Raw genomic sequence first — 13,096 nt, forward strand, 5'->3', positions numbered from 1 at the left:
TTTGAAGCCTGAGTGCTTGGTTCATTTGTCATCAATTGAATTAGCAATTAGACCTTACATATCTAAAAGATTTCTTACCTCATGTTTACCTTCCTAAATCATTGCCCATTTAGCTATCAGCACAACTTAGAAAGCTTTCATATATTGGGGATGAGCTACTGTTTTAAAAGGAAATACAAGCACAGGAGTGAGCGGTAAATGTGTTAGTTTATGTAGCCCACTTCTGAAGTGAGTACTCTGCATTATATTATGTACTTGGATTGTCCTAGATTTTGGAAACATTTGCAAAATTGCATTTAGTGCTAGTGTTGTGTAGTTACTATCTTGGATCCACTGATCCAAACATATTGTGGTTCTTACAGCCAAGCTGCTAAAAGAAGAAAAGCAGATATAAAAGTAGGTAGAGGGTATCTGCAGCTGTGAATTAGAGGTTTGGAAAGAAGAAATCAAAGTAGAAATTGAGTAAAGATTTTTGAATCATTTTGGGTGGATATGGCAAAATATACTGGGTGGAAATGAGAATAGGGAGGGATCAGGTGGCGTACTGAAAAGGGAAGAATGAAATATTCTAGAAATGAGTAATTGTGTAACTGAGAATGTTATCAGGCACGGCAGTGTAATTTACTGCAGAAGATAACTTTAGGATCTAGTTTATTTGTTAAGGTATTAATGACAAACAATAATACACATTTAAATTTATTTTTCAGAGATGATCTCATAACTTGTCTATCAAGCAATAAGGAAAAGACAAAACCACACAAGATCCCTCTGCTTTTTAAGTTTAATGTTACTAGGGTTTTATTAATATGTCTTAGATCTGTTCAGGACAGTGGGTAACTGAAAACCCACATGTTTACAAATTGCAAGACACATCTGTAAAAAGCTGATTGTAAGATCACAGTATGACAGTATGCAATTCAGACATCATCTGTAATTGCAAAATTGAGTGTTCAGCAACCAGTCTGAACTCTGTTTTTATTCAATCCTAGATACTGCCTCTGGATCTGCTCTGAATCGGAGTCCACCTTGCTAGAGGTTGGTGACTTTCAGTTCTGTAAGTTATTACCATGTTTAAGTAATGAAGTAAAAGTTAGGAGCTTCTTATTAACAAAAATAGTAATCCCAGAATTGTGAAGTAGGTGGTAAGAACACAGTTAATTCAGAAAGCAGTGTTTCTGACCTCAACGTGATAAATTATTGTCAGCTACATTGATATACAGCATTTTTTTATTAGATATACCTGCAAAGTTTTTTGATTCAAAGACTTCTCTGATTTGAGTTGATATTTACTGTGTATATTTTGTAGAGAGGAGGTTAGAGTAATCTGTACTTCTGAGATTGGACCCTCTATAAGAGCCACACCAAATGAACTTGTTGTATGTGTAATATAGAGGCATGGGATCTGATCTGTACTTACTGACTATTCAGAAATGACCTATTAAGCTCTACAAAATATGTTTTAAAGTGTCAGGTGGCACCTGGTGATCAGGTTTGAGAAGGGTAAATCCCTTCCTGACATCTCTGTATGTACGTATTTCTGGGTGGGAGGAAGCTGAGAGCTCAGTGATGACTGTATTCAAACCTTGCCCTTAAAATCATGTTACTCTGCAGTAGGCAACATTACATGTCTCTTATTCTTAGCTAGTCTTCTAAGATGGACAACTTAAGTAGCTGTAGCAACTGAGCAGAGCATGGTCATTTCTAACCTGTCTTGTCTGCAAGTAAGAGTTTGATTTTCACTGGGGTAGGCAATTAGTTTTTTTGCTCCTTTAGATCACTTAAAGATTGCATTAAGTTGATGTAATATTCCTAAGATTATTGTTCAAGTAGGAATATAAGCAAGAGACATTTTAATATAATTTTCAAGCACTAAGTGAAAACTCTTCTGTGAAATCCTCTTTCATGTAGAGTGGGACCAGAGGAATTCATGGCTCCTAATGGCAACACTTCCCTGACTTAAAGTTCCCTGGCGCTGACACTTTTAACTTTGGCATCTTTTACCTTCTATGTGATTATTAATTTTCTGCTGCTTTACAAGGGGAGCATCAGCTCAGAATTGTGCTGTATTGAAACCTGAAGATACTTATCTCTAACTGTAATCCTTTGGGGAGTCTAAAATCTTCGTGTCCTTGATATATTGACAGACATTTTTGTTGGACATCTGTATAGTACTGAGACTAGAGGATCTGTTATATACACAAATACTACTAATTCTTCTTACGCATTGCTTTTTTGAGTATGTGAAATGCCTCCTTGCATTTCTGTTTCACATACTGCTTCAGTTAATTTTGGTATAATGACAAATTCAGGTAGATCCCACGTAACAAACAGACTTTTATAGTAGTTCTGCTCTCTGTGCTTACAAATGCAGCTTATTCTACCTGTTTCCATGAGATGGGGGTTTGTGGCACACATCTTCCATTGCTGAAACCCATTTTCTATTTGAGATAAGGTCTGTTAAATTTCACTCATGCAACTTCTCTGTTTAAGGATGGTTTTGCTACCATTGTTGCACTGTTGCTCATGTTCAATTGCTCCATGTACATACCATACTTTCCTTACTAATAATTCCATAAATTGGCATGGTGCATGCTGTTATTCTGCTATTAAAACACAATCATGCCCCTGCTTATTGTTCTGTACGAATGAGCTTGTGATCCCAGGAGCAGCTGGATACACCTGATGCTTTTCGTCTTCATTCAAAATGGCCACCATTTCCTGCTGTTTCTAATTTATAACTGCCATCAGCAGAGATGAATTGCTTTTATTCCTTGGCTGAAAAAGGAGCAAAATGAAGGATGAAAGCCTTATGGAGGAGGAGGAGGTGGAAATGAAGGATCCTGCACCTTACTGCCAATGCAGAAACAGGCACAGGACACCGGCCTCCTGGTCCCTCAGCTTGTGACTCTGTCCAGGGCCAGTGCAGTAAGCTGGCAGACCAGGTGCAGTGTTGTAGTCTGCAAGTCCCACCCACTATTTTACCCCAGGGAAGAAAGCTGGGAGTAAGACACCGGTCTCCTGCAGGGCTTTTGCCAAGCTTGCAGAAGAAGGAGGCCACATGGTCAGCTTGCAGCTCAGATGGCCATCTTCTGACATGGCCTGTCATGTAGGACGACAGAGAGGTTGCAGCAGAGCAGCGCAGCCACAATGCACCATTGTGGCAGCCTGCACATTGCAGTGAGCTGATGGGATGAGACAGCCTCCTGTAGGACCTGCCAGGGTTTTGTGCAGGGCTCAGGCTGGGAGAGGTGTGGTGCTATGCTGAGCCATGGCAGCGGCTTGCTGTCTGGCTACTGCAGGCAGGGTGAGCTGCCTGCTGAGCACCTTGGCTGTGGGTTGATGGGAGATGTGGCTCTGTGATGAGGCCAGGATGGCCCTCATCTGTTCAAAGGGGAAAGCTGGGCGGCAAGTCTGTTGTTCAGTGAGTATTCAGCAGGAGCAATGAGGGCATGCTGTGCGTTGTTAATTACTGCATCAGCTGTAGAATCTCACCCAACAAAGCTCTTCGAAGGATGTTATAAGCTGATAGAATATCCAAACGCTCGAAGTAATACTTTCCACATAACTGTATTTCTGTGATGCAGAATGATCACTTTCTTTTAAAACTAAGCAGTGTAATGCCCAGAGAGTACTGAAGAGTTGGATCTGTGTGTGGATGTAATTGTTTTTTCACGCTAAATTCTTCTTGACAGTCTTTCAGAATTCAGTTTGAATATGTTTGAGTAAGTAGAAGCAGTTCAAATCAACATTTTCTTAGGAAGGCCTACACAGGATGCATTCTACATTAATTTCTATAACTGTGCAGCTGCCTTTTATATAGTTGACATTATTTTCAAATTACTGAAGTATGTGAAGAGCTATGCTCTTGTAAAGGCGTAAACAAAGCACAAAGGCCAGTCTGTTTTCCACATAGTAGATTGTTGTTAAAGAGTTTGTGCCAGCCAGTACAGAGAGTGCAATCGTGTCTTACTCCTCTCAAGAGAGATGAATTACACAACTGCCTCAGCTCCTGCTGCTCCACATTCTTACCCAAGAATTGCATTGTTGGAATGGCCTACAACTCCTCGCTTAGCAGCCTTTAAAAGAGAATACTCTTCTAGTGCAACTGACAAAATGCATGGATCAATCCAAAAGTTATGCCTCCTGTTTTTTTCCATGGAAACCATAACAAATACAGAGCATGATAACACTGTTGGTAGAACAGCAACAAAATGCTGTTTTTCGACATAGCCACCACCATTAACTATGTATTTATGCTAGTGATGAATAAGAGTCTGCATATGGTTCTCATTAAAAAATAAATAAATAAAAAATCTTCCACAGCAGAGATGACCCACTGTTTCACAGCTGCTATGATGGTGTCTTTACTGAAACACAACACCCACTGCCTCGTTATGTTAATGTCCACAGTTTGGTCTCCAGAAATGTTTAGCGAGCACTGATGAATGTCAATGGATGCAGTTTTTTTCCACATGGAGGAATGTAGTTACATACCTTTGCTTCATATGCACTTCCATGTCAGATTCACTTTTGTCAGACTGCCTCTGCTGCTGTCTGTTGCATGGCAACGAAATATAATGGAATATTGGTGGGAAGGTTCAACCTCTACTGCCATACCACCAACATCTGCCTCTGGTGTTGTGGGACAACAATAATAAAATAGTAGGCTTTACTTTCAGAGCAGCCCTTGTATAAGTGTGTAGCACTGTCATCTTCATGAAAGATCTTCACCTATGAAATGCTTTGGATACACACCAGCTTTTCCAACAGAGTAGTTAATTGTGGTTCTTTTTTTTTTTTAAATAAAACTAACAGGTTTTTTAACCGCTCTTACTTAAGGTAGCAGTATGCACAGAAATGTCTGTTGAAACTTGGGAATTTGCAGTGACTGTGCCATCCATTGACACATTCAATGAACATTTCAATACTCCACATAACATATCTTGCCCTTTTTCTACTGGATAGAGTTGTTCTCAAAGCAGCAGTAAGTACAGAGGGTCAAGCACGCGCATTTCTGTGCAGAGAAATGTTTTCTAGGCTGGGTCACAAAAGGCAGTACCTTGGAGGAAACAAAGTACCTGCATTGACAGCATGCATTTGCAAGTCCCTGAAATAAACTGTAGCTCTTCATTTGTAGAACAGAATTATGTCTTAGAAACTGGTTAAAAACTTGATCCAAACATGCATTATAAATGATTAACTGTCCGCACTCAATACACTATGACAACTGTTCTTATGTGTGCTCTGTTAATTCTCAATCATAATAATGTAAGCATCTAAGTACCTTTCTGCATCTCTTTACCTACACTTGTGTACACATGTATAATAACACATAAACAAAAGCAAGGAATATTTTTGTTGTCTTGGTCTCTTCTGGGCGATACCTGCTTTAGTTACTCTAGTGCATACAGTTGTGTGATGCTTATGTGTGATTTATTTTCATCTGCCCAGTATAAGCTCCAGAGATTCTCAATAATCTCTTGTAAAGGATTTGGCTAATGTGCTGTATGTGGTGGTTACTGTCCCAACCTTTGAAAATTTCTCAGAACCCTCAGCATTTCCCTTTAAGTAAAGAGAATCACAAATACGAAAACAGTCAGTGGCAAAACAAGATTTCAGTGGTTACTATGCAAATTAGATTAGGAATCACTGTGCTGCTGCTGCAGTAGCTCAGAAAAATCTAATATTCATTTGAAAAATAGTGTTATGGGTTTGCTTCTGGATACCACCAGGAGAGAGGCCATCTGCTGTTTGCTCTGTGCCATTCTCAGGGTGAGAGGAACTGTGCTGACAGCGGATGGGAAAAGAGGCAAGTCTGTTTAGGCAACAGTCAAGTCCACTGTTAGTTAATGGATCAGAAAGGTGGTTTGTGCATCTGTAGTTGAGACTTGTGTTAGCTGGATCTTCTAATGCTCTTAATAGACCGAGTCTATTATCAACAAGAACTGTAACTGTAGAGCATGTCTGGAGAGCTGAAGACAGCTCATCTGTTTAGTTGTGAAGTAGCCCTGCTTATCCAAATAAATGTTGTTAGTGTTGGCATGAGGGGCAGTGACATGCAGGGGTCACTTACTTTTGCTAGGGACAGCTTCATTTTGAAAATTAAATTTATTTCTAAAACTGTCACAAATAGATATTTAAAATAGGAAGTGTTGCAAGACAGTTTGTTTATTGATGTTATATGCAAACTGATCTAGATGGTACAAGTGTTTCTTTTCTCTTTATCCTTCTGGGGTTTTTACATCATTCTTTTCCTTTCCATAATCTGCCATCTTTCTCAGCTCATTTTGTATTCTCTTGCTATCTCCTTTCTTCTGGAGTAATTAGTTTCACCAAAATGTGATGGCCCTTAACCCCGTATTAGAGATAGGATTTTAGCCAGGATCTTTCTTGTCTTTCTAGCTAGCAGCTGTTCTCTTTTTCTCTTAGGCTTGCTTCAGAAGGCAGAAAAGCTGGAATCATAGAATTGCTTTGGTTGGAAGGGTCCTTATATGTGATCTAGTTTCAACCTCCCTGCTTTGGGCAGAAAGTAGAAGCTTCTTCACCATGTCTGCTTCCTTCAGTTTTTATGGGTTCCTACCAGCCTCCTAGCAAAAACTACCAACATAGTAACCCTATAATCAGTGAGCAAACTTCTCGTGTAAAAATGATTGGAGGAATGACAGGCCCACTCTTTAGACCGTTTCTCTACCAGGTCAGCATATGAAAAAGGACAAATGGAAACAGATTGCCATAAGTAATATTGCACCGTAAAAATGTTCTACCTTCTGTTTTGTGACAGAACTTAATGAAAATACTTTTCTAAATGAAAATACTCTTCTGCAGCCACAATACTTGTTTGATTTGATAAAGGATTTAATCCTAAATTTCAAATCAAATAGAGAATATAGACTGGAAAACTGGTGTATGTTTCATTCTATTTTGGTTAAGGAGATTCAGCTTTATTGGTCATTCAAAAATATTTTGAAGTTTAAACATACATGAAAGCTGTGGTCTACAGTTGAAGACTGCCTATTGCTTAGGGTGTTGAGCTGTGCTGCCATTTTGTGGCTGTGCCCATGTGATATGTATGTGCTGCATATACGTATGTGTATTTTTGCCTGGAGCACGGTTTAGCTTCCATGCTCATTAAATTCCTTTTATCAGTTTCCGTAGTGAAGTTCAACCAAGAAGTACTGGCCAAAACACTTCTTGTGTAGAGAAGTCCTTGAAGAGTAGAAGATATGCCTACTGAGATTGCAGGCTTACTTTAAAAAAAAAAAAAAAAATCAGGTTAAGGTGCTTTGATGTGTTAATAGGAGAATGTTACTGAACTGCATCAGCTTGCTCTGATTTACTTTGCTACTGATAACATCTTGCAAAAATTGTTTGGAGAATTATATTTAAGGTGTGAGAAGCAACCTATATATTTCTAAGCCAATTTCCCTTTCTGCTTTATAGAACAATAGAAGAATACACTTTTTAAAGAGATGTTTTTGTAGCTTGGGAGTGTAAAATTGGTGTTGGTTCTATGAACCTGTTTTGACAGGAGACTTTAATTTAGCTTTGTATGTGCATTTCAAGAAATGGATTTGCATGTAATAGCCAAACAGCATCTGGGAAATTGTGACAGGAGCAATCACACAGTGAGTGACTTTACAAGTAAAACAAGCAGCACATTGCCAGCAGTATTGCTCCACTCTGAATGATGCCTTTTAGAATGGGGCTGGCCCAGGGAACGTGGAAGTTCCTCTTGAGAGATGCAGGGAGGAGGATTGTGTCAGAGAGGTTTTTCAGAGAGGTCTTCTCTGACTGGAAGCCAAGTGAAGCAGACACGGAGAGCTGTCTGTCCAAGGCTCTCAGGCCAAAACCTGTACCAGTTATTCCTCAGGGATTTAACTAAGAAATGAGTAATCAATCAAGTCAGTACAGGAGGAAAATCTTTAAGCAACTCTGGATTTTAAGCAGAAGTACTCAGAGACTTGCGATTCAAATCCAAAGCAATACACCCTTAGGGAATGCATGAAAGCGACAACGTCCTTACATTAGGCTGGGTAAGGCGGGAATCCCATTTGGTGTTCTCTTTCCAGAGTAAAACTAAAGCTTGTTTATGTTCCTGACAGAATTTAAGAAAGTAGTGAAGCCCTCAAAGAGACTCATTACAAGAGTAATGAATAACACAGGCCTTGTGGCTGGCTTGTGAGCTACTGGTCTTCTCTGGTCTGTCTGTTGCATCCAGATGTAGCTGTGGTAGGAACAGCACGCAGTTCTTATTCAGTCCCCTGAGTCCCACAGGCATGCAAGCACCAGAAGCTCACAAAAGGATCAGAAATATCTAATCACTCATTTACATTGGTTTCTATTTAGACGAAAGGCTTGGAATTGAAATTTATATGCATCGGTACAATTAAAATGCTTTCTTCTGGGAGTTTTATTTCATACTTTATGTATAGTAATGTATGCATATATGGTTTATATATAAAATCTATCGTGAAAATTATGTATAAATTTCAAAATGTACATTCTAGAAAAACCTACATCTTTTATATTTTTTAATCATTTTAAGCCAGGTATTTGTGTTACCTATATTGATAAATGTAATGAGCTGCTAAAATTTTCATAGAGCTTGTGTTGCCTGTGCCATTAATGTTATGTAGCTTTAATTTGTTATGATATTTTAACTTGTTTCCTAAGGAAATAAGAATTAGGCCATCACTGTCCGTCTGCCAATCCCCTGTGTTAGGTTGAACTGCTCATCTAGGTTCTGCAACGCAGGGAAAAAAAGTATGCAAGTCTTGAAGATAATTAAGTTCTTACAAGTTTCACGATATCTATAGTTCAGCAGAAAGAAAAAAATCCAAATCAGTGTCCTATGGAGTGGAAAGCTGTTATATATTCTCCTTGGCAGCAATCAATATATATACATGCCTTCAGGCTAAGCACAGCAGGTGCAATCTCCTGCCCAGAAGAGATGTCAGAAAGTATATGTGGCTGAAATTATTTTGGTTAAGGAATGCGAGAGACGTAGGAGATCATTTTTCATTACACCTATTGGTTCCAGAAAAGCTATTTTTTTTTCATTTCGCCATTCATATTTTCGTTTTCAAGTAATGTAATTATTGAATTTGCCAAGTACAAGATGCCTCTACGAAGAGAACAAGTGGGATATTAAGTGCTTAATACAGCTACCTGTGTTGTGCTTCAGATTTTATCTTTAGACTTATTAGCAGTGAGCCATTTTTTCCTTTTTTTTTCCCCTCTAACTATAGACTGACTTGCAGCTTCAGGAAACTTTTCCATTGGTCTTTGAATAATTTCATTAGACATTATGCAGTAGTGCTCAGTGAAATATGCTCCATAAGACCATTAAAGAAAAACAACAGATTACAGTATGGATTCACAGTCACATTTAAACACCTAACCATTGCTGTTGTTCCAAGAGCTAGTTATTTATGTTTGTATCTCCATTAATATCAACATATTTACTGTATCATGACAAAAGGATTTGGTACAGTAAATAATTTTTAAAAACAAACAAAGCATAACATCAGTTCAGAAACCTCGCTTTTATAGAACCTTGAGTGGCCTTGTGCATCAAACTAGATTGAACAAAGAATACCAGAAAAGAAAAAATAAATAACTATTCCTTCTGCCAACTAGAAATCTACAATATGGTTAATAGAAGTGTATATGTGTATAAAGCTTCACGTACCTTTTCAAGTTATTTTAACAATAATAATTTTTAATACTTTAATAATTTTTAATAATAATTTTTAGTATAAGTAATATAAAATTAATAAAAGGAAACATACTTTACTTATTTATGAAATTTATCACCGGAGTGTAGCATATATAAAGAGGTTAATAAAATTTCAGAGAACATTCAATGATTATTCCCTGAGAGAGGAAAAAAAACGTGCCTATTTTTGTTTCAGGGCATAAGCTTGAAAATGACTGAAGGCAGAGGTGTTCATTAAGAACATCCAAACAGTTTTTTGTTCAGACTCCAATGTGCTGCCGTTGAATTGGAGATCAGAGTAGATGAAGCTAAGCTCTTGATGCCTGCAGGTCGAGTGCCATCACCCCTAAATCCTGATATTGAGTTGTGTGCATTCTCAATCAGCCTTTATTTCCTTTCCTTTTATAGTGCATCTCATTACACACAGCACAGCTTCTTCTCAGAATTCATTTGAAAGGGAACTGATACAGACTGAGAGTAGAGAGGATAAGAAGAACGAATAGAGGCAAGAGGAGATCCAGATCTCATCTCAAACCAGAACTTAACTGGAATGTGGCATGTAATATCCTTATAGTCATGTAATACTGAAAATACTGCGTTTGATCTAATTGCTGCCACACTGTCTTTCATAACATCCATTCTGTCCTCATTTCTTGCTTTCCTGATCTGTTCCTTCCTAGATTCTGTTGCATGAGCTAACCTGTGCGATGCCATGGCACATTAGAGAGGTCTGGTGTGTCTATGCCACCAGTGCACGTGTCAGAAAGACTGATGGGTATGCAGCTGTACTCATCTCTACTCCTCCTAGTCCTAGAGCTAGCTGAGTGTCTGCACAATCTTGCCCTGCATGACACAGAGTTAAACCTTATAATCTAGACTGTCACCCTGTTTTTGTCTAGGAAGTGTTTGCACAAGGTTGGGTGCATGTAGAAGTGTGTGTAATTAATGAAATATTCTTCAGTGTGGGTTTGTGGGTTTTGTTTGCTTATTCTTAGCTTTGGTTTCTGAAACCTTTATAAGTAACCTTCTGCCAGAGTCTGGCAATCCGTTAAGTTCCATCAGCAGTATGTAGTCTTTTCAGTAACTCAAATATAATTTATTTAGTGCAGTTAATTATGCTTGCAGTCATCTTTTCTGGTACTGAGTTGTATTTAATACAGTCGAAATTTCATGCCCTTCCATCTTTTCTGAGTTTCTCGAGTCCTCAGTATGATACTATTTTGTTGTCACTCTCTTGCATGCTCCTTTGGATGAACAGCAGGCAGGAGAAGGTGGAATGATTTGATCAATATAAAAGTTTAAAAGTATTTATGTATGTATCTGCATGACCCATAGATATTCCCTGATAATAATCTGAGCATGACGGTACTCTTCAAGATTAACTAAAATGTGTTGTGTATAAATGTACATTGGGTAGGGAGAAGAGAAATGGGTGTCTCTATGAATGATATGTGCACTGGAGTAGAATGTAATGTTCACTGGCAGTTCGGGGAGAGAAGATTAGAGGTGAGAACCTATATTGAGAATTTGGTTGATTACAATATAAATGTGTCTGGAATGCGGACAGAGTATTTGAAATGTGATAATCATCCTCTCATTTCATTCCTCACTGTGTTGAATTCATTTAGAAGGAGAAATCTCTAGGTAGCATGGTGCAAGTGATAGATAAATGTTGTAGGCAGAGTTTTCATTTTCAAATGCCTGATGATGAATTTACTGGACTCAGTATATCTAAAATGAAATGCTTTAAATATCAATAGAGATTTTTAAAGTGGTCTGAAATGGCAAAAATATTACAGGAAAGTAAAAAGAGAACATGATCAGATGTAGAACAAAAAGGAAAGAAATGATTCAGATTCTCAAAAACTGCTGAAGATCACATTTATTTGAGTTCAGAATTTATTCTGCTGCAGCTAAAACCAGTTTAAGAAATTCAAAGAAACTCTTCATTGAATGCCACTGTTTTCATAATCAGTGGAAGAAAATAGAGGGATATACATGCTTCCACAAAGCTTTATCTGCATTTGAGGCTGAATATGTTCTACTTCAGTTTAGTTTTTTATTTCTGTGAGCTGGAGAAAGTCTTTGGTCAAAACAGAACATGTTTCCATATGGGATTCCAAAGACACTGCTTGTTTTAAGCAGATAGGTAGATAGCTTTTGAGAGTCTAGACAAGATGAGATTAGTTCCCAGCCATAGGAGAGAGCTTCTCCCCTTTAGGTGAGGTAAAGGGGACTGGAGCTGGATGCAGGCAGAATCCCTTCCAAGAAAGCTTTTTATCTGTAACTACTATGATGAGCTCCAATGACAAACGTCACACAGATGAGCATTGAAGTGTGCTGCTGCATTTCTTTTTTTTTGTTCTGCAAATTACAGCTGAGCATCCAGACACCTTGCCTGTGTTTTTGGATTAAAGAAAGAAATAAATAAATAATCCATCCAGATTCTGTAATCTTTCTGGAAGGCATTCTGCCTGCATCCAGCTTCAGTCCCTTTCATCTTACTGAAGATAAAATGAAGAAGAAAATGCATTTCAAATTCAGATATGGAAGACCAGGTTCAGAGTGAAGGTTCAGGTCAAACACTTCAGACCTGGCCATCCATAGCAGATACAGATTTTTTCACTGTCTATATTTGTTCCATATATGGGTTTTAAAAGTACTTGATTCTGCAATAGATTTTTTTCCCCCCAAAATCAGGTCCTATATGAGTTCTCACTTTTACTTGGTAATCTTCCAGAAGAAAGCAGCCCTTAGAGAATGTTTGATAATAGTATAATATTGAGGAAAAATTCTGGCAGGATTTCATGGATTACTCTTATAATACTTCTACTTGATTTTCCTGCTACAGGCTTAACAAAGCCAAGATTATCTTAACTTAGGCATGTCAGTCCTGTTCAAATCCAGGTCATTATTTTTGTGGTCAAAATTAGCACTTTTGAGTGCTTTCCTGGATTAGGGCCCAGATGATTGTTACCTCTTTCAAATTAGTGTTCTAAAGCTTCCTTGATCATCGTAATTAAGGGAATTATACCAATAATTATTAATGAATAGTATTACTCTGTAAATTCTCCTGCGAATGTAACTGCATACAGGAATTAGAGCCTAGTTCCAGTATTTCAGAAATATACTTGAGCAATTTTAATGCAATTTATTTACGTTCTGACCAACTGATAATAAATTTATTTTATTACTTTTCCTGGTAAAGAGAAGTCCCTTGAAAGAAAGATGTTTGGGTAACATGGAGTTACGATTCTTCCAAACAGCATGTGTTGAAAAAAAAAACCAACAAAAACCTGAGTTGAATTTAACATCAAATGCCTTCCTTTCCAACTCTAAGAAGAAAATCAGATGAGACTAGAAGTTAGGGAGCAAAAT

General features: G+C 37.9%; 1 protein-coding gene across 1 annotated transcript in view; it reads left to right on the forward strand.

The window, feature by feature from the left end:
* The first annotated feature begins 1,018 nt into the window (after nucleotides 1-1,018).
* The window catches only part of CNTN1 (contactin 1), a 164,038-nt gene continuing 151,960 nt past the window's right edge, over nucleotides 1,019-13,096 (forward strand). Inside the window, exon 1 of the mRNA XM_042872500.1 lies at nucleotides 1,019-1,054. The gene's annotated coding sequence lies outside the window, so the exon portion shown is untranslated. The remainder of the gene's footprint in view (nucleotides 1,055-13,096) is intronic.

Source organism: Lagopus leucura, unplaced genomic scaffold, assembly GCF_019238085.1.
Source record: "Lagopus leucura isolate 7727_CA_CO unplaced genomic scaffold, USGS_WTPT01 Super-Scaffold_100008, whole genome shotgun sequence".
Taxonomy (NCBI): domain Eukaryota; kingdom Metazoa; phylum Chordata; class Aves; order Galliformes; family Phasianidae; genus Lagopus; species Lagopus leucura.